This window comes from Girardinichthys multiradiatus, chromosome 24 (assembly GCF_021462225.1).
Source record: "Girardinichthys multiradiatus isolate DD_20200921_A chromosome 24, DD_fGirMul_XY1, whole genome shotgun sequence".
Taxonomy (NCBI): domain Eukaryota; kingdom Metazoa; phylum Chordata; class Actinopteri; order Cyprinodontiformes; family Goodeidae; genus Girardinichthys; species Girardinichthys multiradiatus.
The window spans coordinates 3,901,199-3,928,995 of NC_061816.1; the positions used below are offsets into that span (position 1 = coordinate 3,901,199).

At 40.4% G+C, this 27,797-nt stretch overlaps 2 pseudogenes; one reads left to right on the forward strand and one right to left on the reverse strand.

The window, feature by feature from the left end:
- On the reverse strand, positions 1-27,797 carry LOC124861156 (annotated as a pseudogene).
- Positions 9,537-27,797, forward strand: part of LOC124861450 — a 700,723-nt pseudogene continuing 682,462 nt past the window's right edge.

The window sequence follows — 27,797 nt, forward strand, 5'->3', positions numbered from 1 at the left end:
ATCAGATGAAGAAAAACTACATTAGTGACACAAACAAGAAACATAACAGAAAAGATTGGAGATAGAAATGTTAAAACGTCTTCTGATGGTGATATTAAGAGCCAGGATCAACATTTACTGGAAGAGACGTAAAGAACCAGTGAAGAACCAGTAAAGAACCAACTCCAGCAGCAGTCTTGGTATAGCACTGGAAGCACATTGGAGGAAAAACCCTAAATGAAGCTTCGACTGGAAACAGAACCAAACCTTTGGATCCTGGAATAATCCCAGCTTCCATCTTTAAAGGACTGGAAGAGGACGAAGTTTACAAGGAATCTTTTCCAAGAGTTTCAGAAAGAAACTGACTGAATGTGAAAATGTTTCTGAGTGAAAGAGACAGACATGTAGAGACTGAACTATCTGTTCAACAGTGAGAGTGTTTCTCTGACAGGAGGAGACTCTTTAGACTCAACACAGAAACACTGAGGAACCAGAACTGATCAAGAATCCAGGATAAAGAGGTTCAGTGAATGTGGTGTTGAAGGTGTGGAGGTGGATCAGTGAGTCAGAGGAGACTCTGTAGAAGGACAGAATGCCAGCAGGACAGTCCACATACACTGCTACTCTGTTAGAGATGGAGGAGGAGGAGGAGGAAGAGGAGGAGGAGGAGGAGGAAGACTTATTGTGCCAGACAGAGTAACCACCATCAGAGCATCTCAGACTCCAGGACTGATCATTCCATCCAAACAAAGTCATTTCTGTATCCTTTCCTCCTGATTCTTCTGTAACTCACTGATATTAAAACATATCCTCTCCACTCGACCTCCCAGTAACAGCGACCAGTCAGACCATCACTACACAGCAGCTGAGGATCATCAAATCTGTCTGGATGATCAGGATATGACTGAAGCTCCTCCACACGTGTCACCTTCCTGTTGTCTTCAGACAGTTGGAGTTGTCTGTTCACTGTGTTTGTGTCGATTGAGAGCTGACAGGAATCTGATGGAGAGAACAAACACAATCCAGCTGCAGTTATTGATCATTTATTGACACTTTGATGATGACTCCTGAATGAGTGATGGACAGTTTGAAGATGGTTGAATGTGAGCTGCTTTGTTGTCATGAATCAAATGAAAAACACACTTACACTTCCTCAGACCTGGTTTCAACCATCGGATTCCAGCAGGCTTCCTGAAAGGAGGAGGAGGGTCAGACCATCAGTCTCTTTCAGCAGCAAACATGGGCATTGTGATGGAAATTCTTGCAGTAAGCATTCCACAGTGTATGACCTTTGGTTTACCTCACTCCAGTGAACATCTGTGTTAGAGGAGGAAGCTGTAAAAGCCATTATCAGAAGTTTAATGGTTAAGGGCATTTGTTAGGGTGATGCCTCAGGGAGAGTAGATGGTTGTTCCTAGGTAACCTAGTCACCTCTGAACCCGAGAAGGGTCTGGGGTCATAAAACACAGACTCTTTGAAGTGTTGAGATAACACTGTCATGTTCTGGTATAAATACTGTGTGTAAATGTTGATCGGGGCTCTGTTTCACTGACTAACCTCAGTGTCAGGTTCTTCAAACGCTGAATGCCTTTGAATAAAACTTATAAGACAAAGTCCGGATTTTCTCTTGTTATGAGTCAACTTCTACCCACTTTGATAAGAAAATTCCACAACAATTTTAGCGTCACGAACAGGATCTGATGTGCCAGAGGAGACCGCAGGAGGGGGACACAGACGCCTGGCCAGCCTGGAGACGTTGTCCTCAGTCCACCTCCATATTACGGTAGTGGAGTCCGGGTGTCCACCTGCGGCTTCTGGCTGATTAGATCCGATCAATTTGTCGTCAAATATATCTGGGTGAGAAGTTGCTCTGTATGATATAATGTATATTATTATTTTTATTACACATTAACCATCATCTCCTAAGTAATTAATTAGGTTCCAGAGTTGCGAGAGGGAGGACATCAGCTGAGGGCCCAGTTACCCTGCAAAGGAATAGCAGGGAGGTTCTCATTTGTAACAATGGGATAAAGCAAAACACAGGGTTTTGCGGGTGGTTTTTAGCAATTTTCTACACCTCATAAAGGAGAAAAGCCAGTGGGCAGACGTGCCGCTGAACGGGTAAAAAAAAATGGTTCCGGAACCTTGAGGCATCAGGGGTGTCTCCTTCTTCATACTCTGATTTATAAAATAATGAAAGGAAAAAGTGGGGATGATTGTGTTAAATGTGCTTTAATTTGGAAGATAAGTTTGGTTTTTCACAGCGTGGAAGTTTGAGTGTAAATAAGTTAAATAGTTTAAATAGTTTCAAGTAAAACAGTTGATGGAAAAATAAATAAAAAAACATAAGAAAAGATTAAAAAGCACAGAGTGCATCAATTAAGGGGTTAAAGAGTTAAAACTTTCCTGAAGGAAGTTTTGTTTGTCTTAAATATTGCGATCAGTCGGGAAAGAAGGTAAAAGTGAAAAGGGACATTAGAGATGCGAAAAGAAAGTTGTTTTAGAAAGGATTATAGTGCATGTTGTGGAAGGAAGTGACAGGCAGGTGGACAACTGACTGACTGACTGATAATATTTCTTTGTGCAAAATCTGAACCTATACTAAACTTTTCTTCTGCCTCTCTCACACACACATATACACATATATGGGATTTGAGTTCAACATCTGCATTTTTGAGTCTGGATTTTAGAAACCTGCCCTTCTCCATGGCTACTATACCAGAGACGCTTCTCCAGCACGGCCTGAAAGAGAGAGATCTGCCTTCCTGTCTGCCTGCTTGTTGCAAATCGCAGTGTGAATTTCCACAAAAAAACGAAACTCAGAAGAAGTCTGGCCCGAACCCACTGAGATGGACAAAGATCCATGCTGTTTGCAAGAGCCAGAAGAGTGATACACTGGATTTATATTGAAAGCATCTTATGCGGGCAGAAGAGAAACTGGAACAAAGTTTCTTCTTTCTCCCTCCTGGAGAAGTTAAAGTGGACAAAGAATGATTCAATGTCTCACCAACAGACCTGGAAAGGGCCTGGTTGTTTTTTTGGACTGATAGAGGACTGTGTGCCATGACAGTCTGACTCTGGAGCGATTAAGAAACTGATGGGGGTAACGTACAAACACACACACATTTGCATAAATCTTTTCCTATTTTCTGCAATGAAGAACGCTTATTAACCGCTGCTCATGTGATGCTTGCTTGATGTGGACAGATATAGCGGGTTAAAATATTATTTTAGGGTTAGAAAAGTATCTTTAAAAGGGTGATAACTTAACTCATTTGATACTTTCCGGTTAATTCTTTCAGAGAAGCAAGTTCTCTTTTGTCGTGGAATATTCAGGGTCAATTATTATAGTTATTAAAAGTTATTAAAAGCAGAGGAAGTTACAACATCTCCAAAACTCAGCACTAACCAAGTGTTTCTATGTTATTCTCAGGACAGATCTCATGAAGGAGCATTTTTAAAACCCAGCGCATGCGTAAAACCTGATGGGTTTCTCCTTCAGGCATTTTCTGTTGTCAGAGTTTGTATCCCATAAATCTAATGGGTAGAGACCTCATTAAAACAGGCTTAGTTCTACTGCAGATGGTCTTCATACAGTTTCTGACACAGTACTTACAGTTTGGTGCAGTTTTGTCCACAAGTGTTTACTGACGCTTATGGAAAGTACAAATTCATTGTTTTTCACAGCAGCTGCTGGAAAGAGGTTATAATAGTGTTGTTTTTTTTTTCTTCCCTCTTCTGATTCATGCAGCGTGTTGATTTACACTGTACCTTATATCAGGTCCTGACAAAAACTATGAAAGGCTTGGTTCTGCAGGTGCAGGTTCTTTTTTCTCCCTTTGGAGAAGGAAAGGACACCTGATCAGTTCTGTGTTGCATAGCAATATTAAAACACTTGTTGTTTTCTAAGATATCACCAGCTAAAACTTTTAAAACTTTTGAGAGTAATTGGTTTTGTTAAACACATTTTCCTTGGTAAAACAAACCTTTAAAATGAGTATGAAAAAATTGGGTTATTTAGAAAGAATCTGATTGGACAGTGGTACCACACAAAAATTAAACTAATCTCATGTTTCCTAAAAGACTCTGCATGAAAAGGCCTTCAGAACCGTGGAGTTATTTTCCACCACAGTAACACGTTTTTTAAGCATGCTTTTTCTTTATTTTAAAACAGATCTGGTTTTTGTTTTGTTTTTGTTTTTTTAGCATAATGTTTGTCTGAAGCTTCTTATGAACTGGGTTAGAAGCAAATATGATCTGAGGTAAATTAGGAGCTGTGAACTAATAATTTTAAATCTGATTATTGTCCAAGCAAAAATAATATATTTAGCCAATCCTTCAATCTCTGCAGAAAGTTAACACCATTGTTCAATGCAGTAGTACTCAACTTGTGGTTCCTGGACTCCTGAAGCCTGTAAGCCATAGATTTTGGGTCCATGAAATTATAATACTTAATTAAAGGTAGGCTGATTACTTATTAAAATAGATCTAAGCCAATGATGAGTTCCAGTCATTTTGGTGACTTTGAAATGCAATAATACTCAAAATTTCTACTCTGGGGACCACAGATTGGGGTTGAAGAGTTTAGTTTTGGAACCAAGGTTAGGATTTTTATAACAGAATCAAGACAAGTAAAATCCTTCATTTTAGGAAAAGAAAAGAAATAAAGGCCCTCTTAACAGTAAGAGGATGGTCGGCTCAAACTCAAGTCTCCTCGTTTGATTTCTTAGGGTTTAAAGATTAAAGGAATACATAGGAATACAAAGGTACACAAGGTGATTTCAGATTACTAAGAGATAAAATATTGGAACATTTATCACCATTTGGATTGTAAAAGAGGGGTTCTAGTAATAAGTTCTCCCCAACTCTCAAAATTTAAATAGCCAAATTAAAGAAAATGATGTTTGTTCTTTTTTGAAACATTATGTGGGGAAAAGTCCAGTTTAGAGACAAGCTTCTTATCTTAATTTCTGATTAAGTCAAACACTGTAGTTTTGTTTAGTTTGGGTATAACATGAAAATGTCAACGCTGACTTTTCTAATTTCCCCTCGGGGATCAATAAAGTATCTTTGAATTTGAATTGAATTAAATTAAAAATACTTCTTTGCATTTAACTTGAAATTCTGCAATGCAGCTGCGATCAAATTGAGCCAAACAAAAAGAGAACTATAACAATAACTCTCAGGATTGTAGTTATTATTATTACAGAGTTACAGTACAAAGAATTAGCAAAATGTTTCAGCATCAGTAAATTTGGATTAATTTAAGAGAAAACTGTTGCTGTGCTTCTAAATACTTTGAGATTTTTTGGACTATGTGCACTCATTTAAAAAAAAAAAAAAAAGGATCCTGACGATTATCATAACAACATTGATCAATTATAGCATTAAAAGATATGGCTGAGAAAACATATTCTGAAAAGAGATTGTTAAAAATTTCTTTGAATTCTTGAAGCTTCAAATTTGGCCATTTGTCTGTCTTTGATGTTTTGTCTTTGTTTTGTTGGACTGAATGTTTGTTTATATGTTGCATGAAACAATAATCCATGTTTAGAATAATGTTTCTAAATCCCAGATTGATTAAACTTTGAGTTTTCAGGAGAGTTAAGAAGCAGCTTGTTTCTGAGGTAGGTGCATGTTAATAGCTTTGCAGTTTAAGTTACACTAATGTGGGATGGGATGAAGAAACTGTGGGTCCGCCCATAGGCTGTCAATCAGAGGTTAGTTCTGCCTGACTCCGCCCACCTACTAGGTTGGTTCATGCCTTTGTTGTCATGGTAACGCTCAGCACATCCCTTCCTGAGTTTTAACACTGTTTAAGAGACAATAGAATCAAAATGCTTGTAGTGATTGTTGCCTTAATAACATGTTTTTTTTGTATAATGATTAAGGATGTAGCATGACTTTTAGATTTATGTGTTTTATTATTAAAAGGTTAATGAAATAGTTTAAACTAGTTTGAAGAATTAGTTTTGCATGCAGAATCATTGGTGATTTATTAGATTGAAAGTTTCCCTGGTGCCATTACGCTAACTGACAGTTCAAGATGTGCCAAAAGTAAGGAATATATTTTTGATAAAGAATCTGAGTCATGACTTTATACTTGGTGGGAATTATTTATTAGATTCAATTTGTAGGGTTTATTCATCCAAATTACATTGGATGTCCATTAATCTAATACTCATCTTTGTACAAGACAAATTAGGATGATATGTGACTAATTTCTAAGTGAGACATTGATGACCTGAATAATTACAGTTTGTGTTTGGTTGTTAATGGAACTGAATTACAGTTAAAAACATCTGGATTTTCTTTATGTTGCTTTCGTTAAATTCATAGTGACACATAGTTATGTCAGAATTCATTTCTTTGGTTCTAGGTTATGTGATCTTGGTTACTAAAACATTTTTGTACAAACTTTTTGCTGGATTGTCGCATGGGTTGGACCCTGCGCCGGAAGAGGGGAATGTCAGAATAAAGTAACATGGGGTTCCAAACGTTTTAGCACTCATGGGAAAAAGGGTAGCTCATACCTCCAGTGAGGACTTAGTGACAATGCGAGAGAAACGTTGTACTTTGTTTATATAAATGGTGCATAGCTCCCTAAGACCACATTATGAAAACCTCTCTGAAATTATGGTGTTGATTCTTTTGTGAAATTTTTTATCTCCACTGATTAGACCATTTTTGAAATTCTTTTTGGGTATTCTGAAACTATGAAATATTGACCTGTAATCAGACCTTCCACAAACATCATGTCACATTTTTGATATTCAGAATATTTAGCTGATGGTCACTGCTAGTATATCAGGTGAAGTCAGAAGATCAATTCTTTGGATTTTGTTGGATGTTTTGATGAAGTTCATGTAGTTAAGCACTTAGGTTTGAGAATGGGACTTTGAATTGAAAATTAGCCAAGTGTTGTGAAGGCCCTACCTATTGTTCTCACTTATATGAGATTGAGACAAAGGACATAGGCAAATCTCAGTCCTTTTGAAGTGCTGTGTGGCAGGTCTCCTAATTTGGACATGGGGATATTGCCAAGATAATATTCTTCCACATCTTTGTGTGAAGATAGGATGTTGTTTTACTGTCAAAACCTGTCCACTGTGTTTTCTCAAGTTTCACAGATGGTGAAGGCTGCATTACCAGAAACAGCCACTTCCACCCTCCAGTCCTTTATTCCTGGCGACTGGATTCTGGTCAGAGAATTTAGGAGAAAACACAGGAAGTCCAGGTGCTGGAATGGCCCATATCAGATCCTACTAGACACCCAGGAAAGCTGCAGGAAAGCTCCAGCTCATCCAGCTTCATCTGGCTTCCAGGACACAAGTCATCTTCTAACTGGATCATCCACGGCTGAAAGGTGTGAGGACAGCGGACCACCACAAGACAAAGAACTGTAAGCTGATCACTGGCGAGTGATTGAACAGGTGGTTGAAGAACACTGTTCTTACAAGGGAACAATAATCCCTTGGTCAGTGCAACGTTATTTCAGAATCTACTTAAGGCCATCGCATTGCCTGAAAGTTAGAAATCATAAGGTCATTTGCCTCACTGCACACACACCACAGTGAGAGATTCTTTCCTCCCACTTTGACAGCGAGACTGACTCTGATGAGGAAATCTCAGATGCTTTTATCTAACTTTTATGTTTATTGCTTGATATTTATCATTATGGTATTATTACAAATTTGAATGTGTTCATTTCCACCGTTGTTTAGTTGGACTATGGAAGCCTAACTTCCAGCAGGTTAGAGTTCCTGTTTCTAAATATATTTCTAGAGGAGCTTCCTACGACCGCCCACCTGTACCAGACTGGTAACAGGGCAGCTTGAAGCCACTCAGGAGAGTCAGCAGGATTTTTAGTTTTTTTTGTTTTTTAAGTTGTGTTTATAATTTGTTAATTTTCCTTTAGTTGTGATTATCTTTGGTTTACCTCACTCCAGTGAACATCTGTGTTAGAGGAGGAAGCTGTAAAAGCCATTATCAGAAGTTTAATGGTTAAGGGCATTTGTTAGGGTGATGCCTCAGGGAGAGTAGATGGTTGTTCCTAGGTAACCTAGTCACCTCTGAACCCGAGAAGGGTCTGGGGTCATAAAACACAGACTCTTTGAAGTGTTGAGATAACACTGTCATGTTCTGGTATAAATACTGTGTGTAAATGTTGATCGGGGCTCTGTTTCACTGACTAACCTTAGTGTCAGGGTCTTCAAACGCTGAATGCCTTTGAATAAAACTTATAAGACAAAGTCCGGATTTTCTCTTGTTATGAGTCAACTTCTACCCACTTTGATAAGAAAATTCCACAACAACATTGTAATAGATCAGATCAGATTCCCCTCTGACATGCTGTTGGAATAACTGGATCTGGGTCATTTGGACTCTATGACCTGCTGCATACGTTGTCTGGTCCATTGTGGGAGGAACCAGACTGATAGAGCAGAATCAACCAAGACAACATGATGCAGCCTGTACTGTCTGTCAGTTGCTAACAATGAACTATGCTGTATAAAGCTGCTCATGACTGAGGAACCTTGGCTAATGTCTGGGTCAGCCAAGCTGCAGTCAGCCGGGCCTCTGGACCCAATTCTCTTCATTTCCTACTTTTTACATAAAAGAGTCCAAATCAACCAACCTGGCTTTTCCTGTCTCATTACTGAAGGTTTTGCCACAGCAGACATTACATGGCTCGGTTCTTCTTCACTCAGAAGACAACTGTCCAACATTTGGACTTATCCATTTGAATGGAGCGTCTCTAAAGTTCTGTCCTGTAGTTGTCATGTTTCAGCCCAGTTTGAACTCATTCTTTTCATTTCATCTTTTTGAATCAGGCAGGAGGAGGACACCATCCAGTCTGGTTCTTCATCTACAGTTTGAAGAACACTCACATCATCAAGGTTTATTTAGTCCAACATCCACACTGAGACTGAAGCTGATTGATGATATGAGAGACAATCAAGCAGGTACTTCGGCATCTATCAGCTCTGCTTCCTGGACAAGATGAGCTGCAGCAGCTTCATCTGCTCAAAGATCTTCATCAAAGAGTCCTGACCTGTCTGAGACTTGAACTATTAAAGTCCTCTGCTATGATAGGAGCAGCATCCAGGAGACTGTTCTGATCTTCACTGAGCTCATCATGTAGTGCAGTCAAAGCTAGATCTTTATCTGCCTGAGGTGGAATATAGACAGCTGTGTTAGTTACTGATGGAAACGTTCTGATCCAGAAGGATGGTCAGAGCAGGTAAACTAATGGACAGATGCTCCAGATGTGCTAAATCAGAATGGGAAAGTCCTGATGTTCTCACCATCAAACCATCTGTTATTAGATATGACACACACTCCACCACCTGGAGAAGCAGACAAGGTTAAAATCTCTGATGTTCTGCTGTAACTTTACTCTGGACACAGATGATCCAGTTTGACGTCCAGAAATTGGGGAACCAACAACCATCATCCACTGGAAACTGGATCATGGTGTGTTCGTTCAATGGGTCCGGTTCTGACTCCAGCAGGTTCTCTTGTCTTTGCTTTGTCACCATCTGTGTCCTCCTGCTTTGTTCTTTGAAGTGAGGTGTATCTCTGGAGGCCATCTTGAGTCTACAGACTTTCCAGGAATTGGTGAGTAGATGGTTCTATAAGGTCCAAAAGAGTCAATGTTCTGTAAGTAGTCAGAACTAAAGTGTTTGGTTAGAAAAGTGAACTTAAAGAGACGTTCCATAAAACCAGAGTCGGGTCAGAGGGACCAGGACAGCGTTTTATCTTGGTCCCACATGATTCTAAATAAGACAATGAAACAGATGATGAACTAACTGCTGTCTGTTCCAGCTGAGAAACTAACGACTCAGAAGGATTTACCAGAAAATCATCAACTTAGCATTTAAACCATTTTAATTTGTGAAACAGAGAATACTGTTCCTCATTAAAACCCAGAAGAACCAGTTTGATGAATCTTCACCTGAATATTTCCAGTATACAGTCTGAACCAGACGGCAACTTCTCCTCTGAATCTTGTAGGTTGTTGTTCTGCAGGTCAACTTCTCTCAGACAGCAGGACTGGGAGCTAAGAACTGATGACAGAACTTCACAAGTTCTCCTTGAGAGGTTACAGGATCTAAGTCTGAGAGACAAAATGAAACAAAAGACTTTAGACTTTAAATAAAACTGCACTACACCTTCAGTCCAGCAGATGGCTTTTACTATTTTTAAAAGATTTTTAGCTAATGACTTATTTTTTGCTTCAACTGATAAATGATAGTAGATGGTGAGCAGCTTTAGAGTTATACACTTAATTAAAACCTTCCATTAATCCTTAAGTTTTACTGGAAAAGTTTAAAATATTAGTTCACATTTAATTTTATACCAACCTGCACCAGGCCAGAGTTGTTGCTTTACAACCTTAATAACTACTAAACACTGATTAACACTTATTTTACTTTTATTATCATCAGACAAACTCTTGTCAGATATCTACATTACAACAAGAAAAATATCTAGTAAAAATGTGATTTTTACTAGATCAGTGTGCCGTGAAAGTAAAGCCCTGAGAAAGTGAAATTACCCAGGATAAATTTACATTGAAACGCATTCTGGGCTTCCTAAACCAGGGCTTTTAAAAAGATTGAGGCTTCTTAAAATCCATAGAAACAGCAATGGGTCTAAACTGCATTTTTCTGAAAGCAACATAATTTACAGCGAGCGTAGTGGTGAGTGTGTTAGGAACGAGATGTAATGCTACATTTGACAATATTGTCTTTCTAAGCTAGCTTAATACTAACGTTAGCCCAATGTTAAAGTGATGATTATGTCAGTTTTTAGTTTCGGTGTTAGCATGAGTGTCAGCCTGTATTGAGGCAATTAGCTGCTGTCTGCTTAATAAAGTAACTTACAGATTCAAAACGGTTCCTTTTAATTTTGCTGGGTGACTAGATACACTTATGGCATATCTTAGCAAACTTTTCAAAGAATATTATTCTATAATAATGTAACCCCTGTTGACTGTTCCCCTATGAACAGCATCCAGATTCTCTGACCTACACTCTATTGAATCCTACACACCTGTGCCCTGTGCTGCTCTCTGGCTGACAAACAGCGCCAGATTATGGAAAGCCTTGTGTGGTAAATGTCCAGCATTTTTCCTAGCCTGTCTGCCTGATCTTGATCTTGTTTTTGCCCCCATGGATTTCTGTGCTCTGCTTTGCACTCGTTGAATATCTCCCTGGCTTCTGATCTCTGGACATCGACCTTGTTTCTGCCTCCTGACTGTCACCCTCTGCCTTACCCCCGGATCCGTCAGCCCAGTACTGGATCTGATCATAACGTCAGACCAAAGATTCCCGTTCACAGCCTCTCTGACTCACTGTGACATCACCCTGGAGCCGGAAATCAGCATCCTCGCTCTCCCACGGGTTCTGAGAAGGTCAGTGGCTTTTTCTCTGAGCTTAATGTTATTCTCAGTTCTCTGTTCAGCCACTAACCGATCTGTCTGCCCTCAGAGGTTCCTGATCCTGCTGCTGGTTTTCTGACGAACGACAACGACAGATTTCAATGAACCTCTTAATATTCACCTGTTGTTTCCAGCTGAAATTTCAGGTCCTTTGTTCAACCTGTTACGAAACAAGTCATGGTTAAAGTTGCAGTATTTATATTAAGGGAGGGATGGTAAACAAAAATCAATTTGGTATGTTTTCAGTTTGCTTCACAAAAAGGTTTTGTTGTTTTCAGTCAGCAGTAAAAAAAGAATCTATTTCAATTTCTGAAATTATATTTTATTATGTTCTAAAACTAAAAAAGTAGAAAGTATAGAATTGACTGGACACTTAGTTGGATTTGTTTCAATGAATAAAGTAGTATAAGCAGGCATATCCAGTGGCTGGATAGATTATACATAATCAGAAACACTTGGAAATGGGTTCAACATTTCTAAAGACTGGGCCCATATTTGAGAATTAAAAAGTTTCAATCACTTTAGAGTTTTGATATTTCAACAGCCCAGAATCCCAGCTGTACCTGAATGCAGCATGATCAAATGTTTGTAAAATTCTCAATGACAGAGATTCCTCCAACTTGTATTTTATGATATGAACAGAGTTTGGGCTGATTGGATGCTACAGGGAGCTATTTGGACTTCAGATGATTTTTTCTCCAGAACCAGTGATGTTTACATTCAGCTTGATGTTTCAGGAGAGGAATTCAGTTCAGTGCAGAGCAGCTATGAACCTTATTGCTGTTGAAATAGGTAGACTGACAAAGTTCTAATTCAGTCCTTTTTCCACTGTAGCTGCAGGAGAAACCTTAAAGGGGACAGAACTCTGGCAGTTCTCACTCTTTTGTTTTGGTGTCACTTTTTAAAGTTACCCTACAGAACATTGCATTGAGCACCTAGTTCTGCACATAAACATTCTTCATGTTTTCAGGTAGAAAAAAAAGTTGTGTTAGAATCAGAAACTAAATGATGTTCACAGTAATTAAGTCATTAATGCTGTTCAGACCTGAGAGTTTCCAGTTTGCAGTTTGGACTCTTCAGTCCAGAAGACAGCAGCTCCAATCCAGAATCCTGCAGCTTGTTGTTACTCAGGTCCATCTCTCTCAGATTAGAGGACTGGGAGCTGAGAACTGAGGCCAGAACTTCACAGCTTCTCTCTGAGAGGTTACAGTTCTTCAATCTGAAGAGACAGAGATCAAAATGAATAAGAACAATTCTGATGGAATAAAATTAAATAAAAACATCTTATAGTATTAAACAAGACAGATGAAACTGCTTCATGAAATAAGAATCAGAAACTCTAAAGCAATGCAATGCATGTCAGAACCCTGAAACAGAACAAAATTTGATTTAGACAAATTTCTATGTTTTGTATTCCACCATGAGTGTCTAGCAGTCCAACTTGAAGTTCACCTGAGTCTGAGCTCAGGTGTTCAAACACAGTGAAACACGCACAGCTTACAAGCGCGGCAGCTTTCGGAGTCCAACAGCAACCAAAGTTTCAATAAGACATTTCATGCACATTTAACTTGGAACACATTGGACTATAGGTGGTGATTCTAAATCGCCCTAAAATCCTACTCTATCCTGCCCAAGCTATTTCTAATAGAACTAAAACAAAATTAGATTACTTGGTGTCATCTTCTCTGGAGCAGGGGAAGAGGGAAGGGGGGTTTGTTATGTGTCAGTAACAAACTCAAAGACAGCCGGCCTTCTTCCTTTGGCAAAATGGGAAAATATGATGGACCGTCAGCAGTCGACTGGAACAAAAACAAAGAGGAAAATTTCGTCTATTGGGAAAACCTCTGTGGGTTTTTCTTGGGTTACAAGTTAAATCCACGCCTTCGATCGATAAAGTAAAGTCTACTGGTCTTCTTATTTCAGAAAACTCTTCTCACGGGTTTGGCCAGTGGGGAGAATTAATGAAAACCCATGTGCGGTTTCTTCTCCATAATGATGCGCCTCTGTTGCATGGTAACCGCGTCTCGGTTTCCAGCGGGAGAAAAAGCAAAGGTGGGGCATCTCCCATGTCCTTATATAGCCCACTGCGACATCAGAGCAGCGACACCCCTTCTTATCAGCTACAATTCCTTCTGGGAGTTGTGGTTGCAGACCATCCTTTGGTATATAGTAGCAGATGACACTGGGAGGTATAGTAGCGAACAACTGGTCCAACAGCAGATAGAGAATAAAATTAAAACAATGAAGTTTGTGAAGTCTCTGTTTAACACAAACTGTAGGTGTGTGTCTGCCTGGAGCATTGTTGGTTAAAACATGGTCGTTCTCCACCTAGTGACATAGCTAGAGGTGAGGAGATTAACCAGAAATCTAATGCCTGGTTCACACGGCAAGATAATTAGGCCTATATTTGACCCGATCTTTCCCTTCAAAAATTTTAAGGACATCCCGATTATTATAATGGATTTTAAACATACAGGTCCTTCTCAAAATATTAGCATATTGTGATAAAGTTCATTATTTTCCATAATGTCATGATGAAAATTTAACATTCATATATTTTAGATTCATTGCACACTAACTGAAATATTTCAGGTCTTTTATTGTCTTAATACGGATGCTTTTGGCATACAGCTCATGAAAACCCAAAATTCCTATCTCACAAAATTAGCGTATTTCATCCAACCAATAAAAGAAAAGTGTTTTTAATACAAAAAATGTCAGCCTTCAAATAATCATGTACAGTTATGCACTCAATACTTGGTCAGGAATCCTTTTGCAGAAATGACTGCTTCAATACAGCGTGGCATGGAGGCAATCAGCCTGTGGCACTGCTGAGGTCTTATGGAGGCCCAGGATGCTTCGATAGCAGCCTTTAGCTCATCCAGAGTGTTGGGTCTTGAGTCTCTCAACGTTCTCTTTACAATATCCCACAGATTCTCTATGGGGTTCAGGTCAGGAGAGTTGGCAGGCCAATTGAGTGATACCATGGTCAGTAAACCATTTACCAGTGGTTTTGGCACTGTGAGCAGGTGCCAGGTCATGCTGAAAAATAAAATCTTCATCTCCATAAAGCTTTTCAGCAGATGGAAGCATGAAGTGCTCCAAAATCTCCTGATAGCTAGCTGCATTGACCCTGCCCTTGATAAAACACAGTGGACCAACACCAGCAGCTGACACGGCACCCCAGACCATCACTGACTGTGGGTACTTGACACTGGACTTCTGGCATTTTGGCAATTCCTTCTCCCCAGTCTTTCTCCAGACTCTGGCACCTTGATTTCCGAATGACATGCAGAATTTGCTTTCATCCGAAAAAAGTACTTTGGACCACTGAGCAACAGTCCAGTGCTGCTTCTCTGTAGCCCAGGTCAGGCGCTTCTGCCGCTGTTTCTGGTTCAAAAGTGGCTTGACCTGGGGAATGCGGCACCTGTAGCCCATTTCCTGCACACGCCTGTGCATGGTGGCTCTGGATGTTTCTACTCCAGACTCAGTCCACTGCTTCCGCAGGTCCCCCAAGGTCTGGAATTGGCCCTTCTGCACAATCTTCCTCAGGGTCCGGTCACCTCTTCTCGTTGTGCAGCGTTTTCTGCCACACTTTTTCCTTCCCACAGACTTCCCACTGAGGTGCCTTGATACAGCACTCTGGGAACAGCCTATTCGTTCAGAAATTTCATTCTGTGTCTTACCCTCTTGCTTGAGGGTGTCAATAGTGGCCTTCTGGACAGCAGTCAGGTCGGCAGTCTTACCCATGATTGGGGTTTTGAGTGATGAACCAGGCTGGGAGTTTTAAAGGCCTCAGGAATCTTTTGCAGGTGTTTAGAGTTAACTCGTTGATTCAGATGATTAGGTTCATAGCTCGTTTAGAGACCCTTTTAATGATATGCTAATTTTGTGAGATAGGAATTTTGGGTTTTCATGAGCTGTATGCCAAAATCATCCGTATTAAGACAATAAAACACCTGAAATATTTCAGTTAGTGTGCAATGAATATAAAATATATGAATGTTAAATTTTCATCATGATATTATGGAAAATAATGAACTTTATCACAATATGCTAATATTTTGAGAAGGACCTGTAATCTTATGAGACATTCCTGCTATGTGTGATGACTTAACAGTGATCTAGTCTGTGAGGAAGGACGTCGGAACAGTTCGGACTTTAAATCAAAGATATTCAACATGTTGGATTGTGTGGGGTGTTCCTTGAGGACAACGAGCACGCAGCTTGATGAATGTGACATGCAGTCAATCAAACATCAAGGAGATGGAAATACAGAGAAGATTAGAAAAAAAAGAAGAAAAAACAACTGACATGATGCACCAGAAATTTGGTGGATGTCAGATATAGAGGACCAACTCATCAACATGTGGCAACAACCCAAAGGTTTGTTCAATGTTTAAGATAACTGCAAGACAAGGAGTAAAACAAAAACTTGGTCTGACCTAAGATTTTCCAGTTTGCAGTGCGGACTCCTCAGTGCAGGAACCACTAGCTTGAGTCCTGAATCTTGCAGATTATTGTTACTCAGGTCCAGCTCTCTCACGTGACATGATGGTGACATGAGAACTGAAGACAGGGGTTTAAAACTGTCTCCTGAGAGGTTACAGTTACTTAGTCTGAAAATGTGTAAAAGAAAAACAAGTGAAAAAATTTATTTCCAAATGTGATAACCTGAGGGTGACTTAAAACAAATGTCAGGGCCTCCAGTGCAGCTGAAGGACAGTTTGCTAACAATAAGCAGGTGACCGGAGTGACTGGCCTGAGGATTTCCAGTCTACAGTGTGGACTGGTAAGCCCAAAGGACAGAAGCTTCACTCCAGAATTCTGGAGGATGTTTTCTCTCAGGTCCAGCTCTCTCACTTGACATGATGGTGAGCTGAGAACTGAAAATAAAGCTTCACAGCTTTTCTCTGAAAGGTTACAGCCTCCTAGTCTGAATAGAGAAAGGTGAGACAACTGCAGTAAATTATTAAATAAATTTGTCCTAATGGAGTATACTTACAGAACTTTGTTTGAAGCTTTGACCACTGGCAGCAGCCTGAGAAGAGCCTCCTCTTAAGCAGAGTATTTCTCCAGCTCAAACACATCCAGATCTTCTCCTGATGACAGTAAGATGAAGACCAGAGCTGACCACTGAGCAGGAGACAGTTTATCTGAGGAGAGACTTCCTGAACTCAGAGACTGTTGGATCTCCTGGACCAGAGAACAATCATTCAGTTCATTCAGACAGTGGAACAGGTTGATGCTTTTCTCTGCAGACAGGTTCTCATTGATCTTCTCATTGAGCTTTGAAAAGCCTCTCAGGAGAGTCTGATTGGTGTGCAGTGAAAGACCCAGAAGAAAGTGGAGGAACAAGTCCAGGTGTCCATCCGGGCTCTGTAACACCTTGTCCACAGCAATTTGATAGAAAAGTTTAAATTTTTTGTATCACACTTTTGTAGCAAATTAACTCCATCCTTGATGAAGGTCAGATGGACATGAAGAGCAGCCAGAAACTCCTGAACAGTCAGATGGACGAAGCAGAACACCTTGTTCTGGTACAGTCCTCTCTCCTCTCTAAAGATCTGTGTGAACACTCCTGAGTACACTGAGGCTGCTCTGATATCGATGCCACACTCTGTCAGGTCTGATTCATAGAAGATCAGGTTTCCTTTCTGCAGCTGATCAAAAGCCAGTTTTCCCAGAGACTCAATCATCTTCCTGCTCTCTGGACTCCAGGGTGGATCTGTCTCAGATCCTCCATCATATTTGACCTTCTTCACTTTGGTCTGAACCACCAGGAAGTGGATGAACATCTCAGTCAAGGTGCTGGGCAGCTCTCCTCCCTCTCTGGTCTCCAACACATCCTCCAGAACCGTAGCAGTGATCCAGCAGAAGACTGGGATGTGGCACATGATGTGGAGGCTTCTTGATGTGTTCATGTGGGAGAAGATCCTGCTTGCCTGCTCCTCATCTCTGAATCTCTTCCTGAAGTACTCCTCCTTCTGTGGGTCAGTGAACCCTCTGACCTCTGTCACCATGCCAACACACTCAGGAGGGATCTGATTGGCTGCTGCAGGTCGTGTGGTTATCCAGAGGAGAGCAGAGGGAAGCAGTTTCCCCCTGATGAGGTTTGTCAGCAGAACATCCACTGAGGTGGACTCTGTAACATCAGTCAGGATCTCCTTGTTGTGGAAGTCCAGAGGAAGTCGACTCTCATTCAGACCATCAAAGATGAACAGAACCTGGAAGTGTTCAAAGCTGCAGATTTCTTTGGTTTCAGTAAAGAAGTGATGAACAAGGTCCACCAAGCTGAACCTTTTCTCTTTCAGCACATTCAGCTCTCTGAGGGTGAATAGAAATATGAACTGGATGTTCTGGTGGGCTTTGTCTTCAGCCCAGTCCAGAGTGAACTTCTGGGTTAAGACTGTTTTCCCAATGCCAGCCACTCCCTTTGTCATCACTGTTCTGATTGGTTGATCTCTTCCAGGTGGGACTTTAAAGATGTCTTCTTGTCTGATGCTTGTTTCTGGTCTGTGTGGTTTCCTGGATGCTGCTTCAATCTGTCTGACCTCATGTTCACCATTGACCTCTCCAGTCCCTCCCTCTGTGATGTAGAGCTCTGTGTAGATCTGGTTCAGAAGGGTTGGACTTCCTGCTTTAGCAATCCCCTCAAACACACACTGGAACCTCTTCTTCAGATCAGATTTAAGTTTCCGTTGGCAAACCGAAGCTGACGTTTCTGAAACCGTAATGAGAAGCCTCAGTGTTTTAGTCTCCAGGTCTTTATTTTTTACTCACCAAAATTACTCTGAAAAATGTTTTGGGTTCCTTTGCTAAAAGATTTTAATATCAGAATCAGCTTTATTGCCAAGTTTGTACATGCAAACAAGGAATTTGACTCCGATACACTTTGCTCTTTGGTTTTGTTTTTGCATTACAGAATATACATATTTACAATGTACAAATATACACATATATAAATAAAAAGGTGCATTTGCAGCAGCTGTATGCTGTTGTTTTGTACTCTACTGAATGTTCAACAGAGAAACAGCCTGGGGGAAGAAACTGTCTCTGTGGCGGCTGGTTTTAGTGAACAGTGCTCTGTAGAGACAGCCTAATATATCGTGTTTGTTATGTGCTCCGGGCACATTATTACTATTATTTTTATTATTATTGTTTAGATTTGTTCTTTTGTATTTTTGGCTTAAGTCTTAGTGTTTTTGTTTAGTGTTGGTTAAATAATTTTTTGCGTGCTTTCTAAGTATGGCGTTTGTCTTCGCCATCCTATAAATAGGGTGGACTTTGAGCGCTCTGTCTGTCCCTTTCTCTCTCATTTGCGTTCTCGCTTCTGCTGCTGGGGCGCGCCTCGCGTGTGCACACTCCCAGCTGGTTGTCAGTACTGCAGGCCGCAGCAGCATCTTGCCATGTGGTAGCTTTTGTTGGTAGCTTTAGCCTTTTGTTCTGATTTTGGCCTGATGGGACCGGTTGTCCTGTTTTTGCTTTTTTTTTCCTTTTGGGATTTCTTTTTTTTCTTAGTTCGGTGTTGGTAGTGGCTTTGACGGTCCTGTATAGGGTTGGCCCGCTGCCGCACCTGCTTTGTGATAGTCTCAGGGTCTGTTCAAAGCGCAGAGAGCATCATGAAGACCAAGGAACACACCAGGCAGGTCCGAGATACTGTTGTGGAGAAGTTTAAAGCTGGATTTGGATACAAAAAGATTTCCCAAGTTTTAAACATCCCAAAGAGCACTGTGCAAGCCATCATACTGAAATGGAAGGAGTATCAGACCAGTGCAAATCTACCAAGACCTGGCTGTCCCTCTAAACTTTCATCTCTAACAAGGAGAAGACTGATCAGAGATGCAGCCAAGAGGCCCATGATAACTCTAGATGAACTGCAGAGATCTACAGCTGAGGTGGGAGAGTCTGTCCATAGGACAACAATCAGTTGTACACTGCACAAATCTGGCGTTTATGGAAGAGTGGCAAGAAGAAAGCCATTTCTCAAAGATATCCGTAAAGTCTCATTTAAAGTTTGCCACAAGCCACCTGGGAGACACACCACACATGTGGAAGAAGGTGGTCTGGTCAGATGAAACCAAAATCGACTGTTTGGCCACAATGCAAAATGATATGTTTGGCGTAAAAGCAACACAGCTCATCACCCTGAACACACCATCCCCACTGTCAAACATGGTGGTGGCAGCATCATGGTTTGGCCTGCTTTTCGTCAGCAGGGACATGGAAGATGGTCAAAATTGATGGGAAGATGGATGGGGCCAAATACAGGACCATTCTGGAAGAAAACCTGTTGGAGTCTGCAAGAGACCTGAGACTGGGACGGAGATTTATCTTCCAACAAGACAATGATCCAAAACATAAAGCCAAATCTACAATGGAATGGTTCACAAATAAACGTATCCAGGTGTTGGAATGGCCAAGTCAAAGTCCAGATCTGAATCCAATCGAGAATCTTTTGGAAAGAGCTGAAGACTGCTGTTCACAAACGCTCTCCATCCAATCACACTGAGCTCGAGCTGTTTTGCAAGGAAGAATGGGCAAGAATTTCAGTCTCTCGATGTGCAAAACTGATAGAGACAAACCCCAAGCGACTTGCAGCAACAATGTATTAACGCAAGGGGGCCGAATAATATTGCACGCCCCACTTTTCAGTTTTTTATTTGTTAAAAAGGTTTGACACATCCAATAAATTGCATTCCACTTCACGATTGTGTCCAACTTGTTGTTGATTCTTCACAAACAATTAGAAGTTTATATCTTTATGTTTGAAGCCTGAAATGTGGCAAGAGGTTGAAAAGTTCAAGGGGGCCGAATACTTTCGCAAGGCACTGTAGACAGGGTGTCTGCCTCACGGACTAAAGCTGGGAGCTGGTTCCACAGGGGAGGAGCCTGATAACTAAACATCTTATACATCTTTATCAACACTCCCGCTTCTGGGCTGCTGACGAACAGGGAACAAAGGATGAAGAACCCAGAAGAGATCCACGTGTTTGGGAAGAGGGAGCGGGGCCAGCGGAACCGGAAATAAATGTATTGTTGTTATTATGTATTACTGTTGCCCTACAGAATGAAAAACATTTGAACATTACAACAAACTTCCATAGAAACACAAATATTTCTAGTTCTACCTGCCATCTTCTTCCAACAGGTTTGGATATCATTTACATTTAGGTCAGAATCCTTGTAGACTGCAATAAAGGGGGTTTTAGTCTAGAAAAGTTGCATTTGTACAAAATAATAATGGATTAGTGATTAATTCTCAAAATGTCTGATCATATTTAGGGACATAAAATTTTCAAATATCAGAAAAACAAACATTACCCACCTTCTCCAGGATAAATCAGGAAATGTATCCTTACAAACCTTTTTGATTTCCGAGCAACACAGAGAACGATGAGGTTCACAGAGCTGTGGGTTATATCAGCATCTTTACATCACTGGAGGAAATGTTTTAGTTAAATCTGTGTCAAATTTGAAGAAATACTCCGGATTGTTTATTAGTTATGACCCTAACCTTCCTCCAACGCCTGGGCATGCTCCTGATGAGACGGTGGATGGTCTCCTGAGGGATCTCCTCCCAGACCTGGACTAAAGCATCCGCCAACTCCTGGACAGTCTGTGGTGCAACGTGACGTTGGTGGATGGAGCGAGACATGATGTCCCAGATGTGCTCGATCGGATTCAAGTCTGGGGAACGGGCGGGCCAGTCCATAGATTCAATGTCTTCATCTTGCAGGAGCTGCAGACACACTCCAGCCACATGAGGTCTAGGTCTAGGATCTCATCTCGGTACCTAATGGCGATCAGGCTTCCTCTGGCGAGCACATGGAGGACCATGCGACCCTCCAAAGAAATGCCACCCCACACCATTACTGACCCACTCGCCAGTCGCCAGTGGCGAATTTGCCAATCCTGGTGTTCTCTGGCAAATGCCAAGCGTCCTGCACGGTGTTGGGCTGTGAGCACAACGCCCATTTGTGGACGTCGGGCCCTCATACCATCCTCATGGAGTCGGTTTCTAACCGTTTGTGCAGACACATGCACATTTGTGGCCTGTTCCTCCTTGCACAAAGGCGGAGGTAGCGGTGCTGCTGCTGGGTTGTTGCCCTCCTACGGCCTCCTCCACGTCTCCTGGTAGCGCCTCCAGGCTCTGGACACTACGCTGACAGACACAGCAAACCTTCTTGCCACAGCTCACATTGATGTGCCATCCTGGATGAGCTGCACTACATGAGCCACTTGTGTGGGTTGTAGAGTCCGTCTCATGCTACCACAAGTGTGAAAGCTCCACTAACATTCAAAAGTGACGAAAATATCAGCCAGAAAGCATAGGTACTGAGAAGTGGTCTGTGGTCCCCACCTGCAGAACTACTCCTTTATTGAGTGTGTCTTGCTAATCGCCAAAGATTTCCCACTGTTGTCTATTCCATTTGCACAACAGCTGTGAAATTGATTGTCAATCAGTGTTGCTTCCTAAGTGGACAGTTTGATTTCACAGAAGTTTGATTTACTTGGAGTCATATTGTGTTGTTTAAGTGTTCCCTTTATTTTTTTGAGCAGTGTGTAAATTCATATATATATATATATATATATATATATATATATATATATGTAAAAGAAGCAAAAGCACAAGCAGAAGTCGGTTTCAGAACTTAAAGGAAAGTGCTGATTAATGAGAAAGTAAAAGGGATCATGTTGTACCATGGATACTGTTACACAAAGAGGTCAGGGTGGACTGAGAAAATGGTCATTCATAAAGAAATCATACTGATGCTGCAGAACTATGAAGATCAGAACAGGTGGAGGTCAGGTTCTTTGTAGACTGGAAGCTGCTGATTATAAAGCAAGTAAAACTGACACTGCAGCACCATGGACAGTGGCACAAGAGGATGTCATGTTCAAAGTGGACGGGAAAACTGCTCCTCAATAAGAAAATCAACCTAATGCTGCAGCAGCATCAACAGCGGCATGAGCTGCGGTCAGATGCTGGTTAGTTTACTGATTAATAATAAAGGGCTGGTCGGGGGAGAACAAGGTGAGGGTCAATGCAAGACAAGTCAAGTTTATTTGTATGGCAAATTTGAGCAACAAGACAATTCAAAGTGCTTTACATGATGAAAAAAGTACACTCTTCACCAACATAGAAGACAACACAACGATGGGGTCTGTAGATGTGCGTTGATGGACCTTGGAGGCATGGAGAAGCACCTGGTAGACAAACAACCATACAGAGTCAAACACACTCATACCTAAACACCGTTTTAGAGTGTTGCATATTCAGTTCAGTTTATTTATACAGCACCAATTCACAACTAGTCTCATCTCAAAGAACTTTCCACACAAACCTGTCAAATTAATTTCCAATTAGACAAGAAATCAGAATAAACTAGATTCATATGAAGATAATTCAATCATGAAGAGATCAGTTTCAATAATGATCCAACCTGATCCTCAATGGAGCCTAGCCAACCGCATCAAGACCTTGACTTTGTTATGTGTTAACTGATCAAATATGTTTTTCTAATCAATGTTTGAAAAACAAAAAACAAAAAAAAACTACTCACTTTTTTAGTCAGATACTGGTTAAGTATCAATGGTTCTCTACCAGGCCAGTGTTCACCCAGTCACTTCATTGTCCACTCGGTCATCTCCAGGTTTTATGAAACTAACTATTTTCATAGGTTAAAAATCCTGTGATTTATTTACAAGAAAACTGCTCTCAAATACTTTTAGTTGGAAGATTAAATATATTCAGAGTCAGATTGTATATAGAAAAGAAGGTGGAACTATTGGATATATTAAAGAAGGAATAATTGTTTGCAGTTATTTCATCATTATAAAAAAAAAAAAAACTTTTTCCATTATTCAACACATATGGTAAGAAGGGGGAAAATAACAGGGTGGACATATCTTATTTGCTTGTATATTATCTGAATCATTGAAAGTGAATCATTGAAAAAAGGAGCTGAAGATCTACTTAATAGAATCAATATGGAATTAAACAGACATTTGGAAGTCTAAACGCCACTTTACTGTGATATTAATTGCTGCGTAGGTGCCAAGAAGAAGCCCAACAGATTTATTTTCACAAGTGGAGCAGGCACAAGACATGCTGCACCGCCCCATCCACCCAACCGCAGCCCAGAAAAGTTAAAGTTCCTTAAAACATTAATTCATATAGAATTTATTGATCTTCCGCTTAATTCAATTCAAGCTTGCTTTTATAGCTCCTTTTAAAACCAAGACATAAACACAAAGATACTGCAGTAAGACTAATTAATAAAGGAGTCAGGAAACATTAAAACAATTTATTTTAAAGGAAGACTAATTTGCTAAGAAAATATAAAACAACAATAATTAAAGTAAAAAATAGGACAAAAAGTTAAAAACTGAAAAATAAGGTACATTGATTTTTTTTCAGCTACTAACCAACAGTCTTTACTTATTAATAATGAAAAGGTACGACTTCATGGCAGAGCTTTGTCATTAATGAAGCAGGTAGGGTAAAGAGAGCTCTATAAACTATAACCAATAATCATGTCACATCTGCCATTTGTGACTTTTATAGACTTAATACAAACTCCATGTAGAGGTGCAACTTTAACAGTTTTAAAGAAGTTTGTCAAAGTGGAGTTCAGTGTTTTGTTGCTTCTGAGGCAAAAGAAGGGAAAAGACAGCTTCTGGTTGGATTAAAACCCTCGTTTTGAACAATAAACTTTCACTTTAAAACTGTATTATAATCTTTACTGAGGAAAGCTTGGGATATTCACAGATAATCATAAAACAAGTCTGAAAAACATCCAACACAGAGCAGCAACATAAATTAAATGGAGTAAACAGGTCAAATATTACATTGAATGAAGGATTTACTCCATGTTTCATCACAGATTGCTGTAAACAGACACTGATGATATGAAATTTATTACAGCTAAAGCTAACAGAATGTTTTGATATAACTGCATGGTTAACAAATGTTGTTGTGCAATAATATACTGATGTTATTTTATATTTAATTAAATAATCAGCCTTTCAAGTATTGTCCTGTGAATACCAGCTGAATATGGTGGTGATATTAGAACAATAGATAAAAGAGTGATTCGAGCACTGGCATTACTGAACAGCAAACTCTGCATACATATGGAATCAATTCACCGCACCTTAACTTCAAAATGTAAGAATTTAACAAAACAAAAAAAACAACTAAGTTAAAATATGTCAATTAAAAAATACTAGACTACAACTACTCGTACTCGTCGTCTTCCGCTTATCCGGGACCGGGTCGCAGGGGCAGCAGACTCAACAGAGACGCCCAGACGTCCCTCTCTCCAGACACCTCCTCCAGTTCCTCCAGGGGGAGCCCAAGGCGTTCCCAGGCCAGCCGAGAGACATAGTCCCTCCAGCGTGTCCTGGGCCGTCCCCTGGGCCTCCTCCCGGTGGGACGTGCCTGGAACACCTCCCGAGGAAGGCGTCCAGGAGGCATCCGGTATAGATGCCCGAGCCACCTCAACTGGCTCCTCTCGATGTGGAGGAGCAGCGGCTCTACTCCGAGCCCCTCCGATGCCGAGCTCCTCTCCCTATCTCTAAGGGAGCGCCCGGCCACCCTACGGAGGAAGCTCATTTCAGCCGCTTGTATCCGGGATCTCATTCTTTCGGTCATGACCCAAAGTTCATGGCCATAGGTGAGGGTAGGAACGTAGACCGACCAGTAAATTGAGAGCTTTGCTTTTCGGCTCAGCTCTCTCTTCACCATAACGGACCGGCACTGCGCCCCCATTACTGTGGCAGCCGCACCGATCCGTCTGTCGATCTACAACTATTCAACTAAAATTACCAAACAAAATAAAGGAATACAGAAACTAATTAAACAATATACAAATAAAAGATAAAAGGGGACCAATAAAATTGATGCAATGATGTCATAGTTCAGTGTTGATATTTAGGTTTAAGGACCAGGATTTATTTTGAGGAATCTGGAAATGAGGTCAAATTAGTTTTAAAAGTAATTAAGAGCAACAACTGGTATATGTTCAAAACACCAGTCACAACACAAAACAGAAGGTAAGTAAAACATTATTTTAATAAAATAATTTTCAAAAGAATAACTTCCCAAATAAGAAATCTATAACCTTTTGGGACAATTGATTTTCAATGGTATGTAATTATTCTTCAGCACATGGCTGAACAGAGTTATTACCGCTTAAAATGGAAGTGAGAAACTTTATTTGAAGACGCCAGGGGGCGAACCGCCAATGGACGGATGGAGAGATGTGGTGATTCACATCTAGGTCACCAGCTGCTAAGACAAAGAAAATACCTTATTCAATAATTGTATACGTTATTTTAAATACCATACAATACAAATATTAATGTGTATACAAGCATTGATGGTGCGTTATCCAACGATTACAGAGCGAATGAGACAAGCTCTGCTGTAAACAAAGCTGTATACCATGTTTATAAGCAAGGCTATTAGCCTGTTAGCCGCTAGCAAAGACAACCTTTAGCATGATTTAAGCAGTACTGGAACACATTTTTAGCAGGTTAGTTCAAAGCGATTATACAAAAACACAGATAAAATGGAGCAAACTCCCATTACTGGACCGTCACTGTTTAAAACATCTCATTGAAGTAACATTTGTTTCAACTTTAAAACACAGAACAAATAAAACTAGCCTTAAGGCTTAGAGGTCTGTTCAGATTAGCTTCACCAGGTAGCCTCATACCACCACAAACAAAAGCTAAACACAATGAAATTAACAATATTTAGGTTGTTTTATCCTAAACTAATTTTCTTTAACAAGACACTGCCTCTTAAGTGGACTGTTCTGATGAACAGAAGTCAAGGACATTCTAAGGGCGTTAAGTTGCCCTGTCAGCCCATGAGTTTCACCTTAGATGGCAGTCCAGAACCATGCACAGGTACTTCTAGCATTAGTCTCAATTTGATCTCCATCGATGATGGTTGGAGAGAATGACTGAAGCTTCCTGAACTCAATAGCAACTTGGATTGTTTGCACCAATTAGTGAAAAGGCCTGAACTAGTCCATGCTCCTCTCCTTTGTAGTCTAAAAGGACCATGTTGTCGGCATATTTAATTAAATGTCTATTAGGGAAAGTGCTTTCGCAGGAGTTTGTGTACGAGGTGAATAACAATGAAGATAAAACACATCCCTGAGGAGAGCTTGTGCTGGTAATTGTTTTGTCAGAGAGTGTTGAACCTGCTGGACTCTACCTATTAAAAAGTCTGTAATCCATAAAACCAACCTATGTGCGATGAAACATAAATGAAACTCATTGAAATCTGTTAAAACCCTAGGCTGAATGGAGGCCCTGGCAAACATAACTAGCAATGGGTTTGTCTTTTCTGTAAATTCTATCATCCTGGTTTAGATTTGACTTGAAGGTAAAGTTTTTACCACATTCATCACAACCAAAAGGTTTCTCTCCAGTTTGGATTCTTGCATTTGTTTTATTGTGACTTGAAACCAAAACAGTCCACACAAAGATCTTAACCAAAGGGTTTATTTCCAGTGTGAATTCTCTTGTGCGTGTTTAATAGTGACTTGGTGATTAATCTTTTTCCACAAGCATCGCAACTAAAAGGTTTGTCTCCTGTGTGGATTCTCATGTGTCTGTTTAATTGTGACTTGCAGGCAAATTTTTTTCCACATGCATCACAACTAAAGGGTTTGTATTCTGTCTGAATACTGATGTGTTTCCCTAAACTTGACTTGTAGGTAAATCTTGTTCCAGATGCATCGCAAATGAAAGGTTTGTCTCCTGTGTGGACGTTTGTGTGCCTTTTGAGATCTCGTTTCAAGTTAAAACTTTTACCACACTCACCACAGTTAAAATCTTTACTACCCGTCTGAAACTTTGTCAGTGAATCTATGTTTTTCTTTTCTCTGAAGCTTGTCTCATTACCAGAACAATCTGAAGACGTTAATCTTGGATGACATGTCATGTGACTCTGAAGAGAGCGTCTGTTAGCAAATTTTCCTCCACACTCAGAGCAGCTCAAAGATTTGTTGACAGCGTTTCTGCCTGATCCTGGAGTCCTGCTCTCCTTCCAATCCTCCTCACTGTCTTCAGTTTCAGAGTCTGATAAGTGTTTAAGCTCAGATTTATGATACTTCACATCATCATCCTCTTCATCATCCTCACTGTCTTCAGTTTCAGAATAGTTGGAAGAGCCTCCATGAGTATTTAGATCTGGGTTCCTGCTGAATACTGATGTTCCACAGTCCTCTTCTTTAATTTCTACTTTTATCTGGTCAGTTGAGATGCTTCTTGGAAGATCTCTCTCTTCTGTTTGGTGTTGATGAACCTGAGAGAGCAGAGGTTTCTCTTCATCCTCTTCACTCTTCAT